Below are 878 nucleotides of genomic sequence, written 5' to 3'. Positions count from 1 at the left end.
AGTTTGTTCGTCCAAGGGGTCACTGCTTAGAATACATCGAAGTTCATGGCTTGATTAAACACCATTTATTCGTAGGAAGAATTTTAAAAGAGCTCCTTGATTAATATTATTGATTCGTGTTGGATATTAAAAAAAAAGTTTTGCTCTGTTGGAAGCTGTGGTCAGAATAGACATGTTAATAAGTTTTAACTAGTTCAACTGTAAATTCATCATAAACAACATTATTAGTACCGGAGACGCTGGATTATTAATGAGAAATTGGCCGAAGTTGTGAAATATTAGAGACTACTTTTTAATGTTGCTCATGATCCTGTCACTCCCTTATGAATTACTAGCTTAAGTAATAGCAGGAAAATTTAGGGGAGTTTGTGTGTTGTTTGTAAAAGATATCATGGAAGACTTAAAGTTGATAAAATCTATGGTAGCCTAGCATTGTGTTTAACCTGTGCTTTAACATAGAATCAAAAAGATGAACACGGGTAACAGGACTTATGTCTGTGAAAGCTTGGCTAAAAACATTTTACGGCACAACACACTTACCCCCAGGTGAGTGGGCATGTGGCCGCATGAGTACAGTTCATAATATATGTTTTATAGACAGATGTAGTTGGTTGTTGCATACAAGTCTTATTCTTTAAAAAAAAATGGTAGATTATGTACCATCATCATTTTTCAAACTACTACTTGTTATGGGATTCATCATTACCAAATGTGTTGGTTCTCTATGTGACTTATAAAAAATAAAAAATAAAAAGTCAAAATGTAATTCGTATATGTAGTACTTACAATTCACACACGTAGACTGTGTACAAAAATAATTGGAACTGTGTCTTGCCTCGGCATCTTTAAAACACTTCTTGGTGGTATCTTAGATGACT

Source organism: Penaeus monodon, chromosome 32, assembly GCF_015228065.2.
Source record: "Penaeus monodon isolate SGIC_2016 chromosome 32, NSTDA_Pmon_1, whole genome shotgun sequence".
NCBI lineage: Eukaryota > Metazoa > Arthropoda > Malacostraca > Decapoda > Penaeidae > Penaeus > Penaeus monodon.
This window is presented reverse-complemented; position numbering follows the sequence as displayed.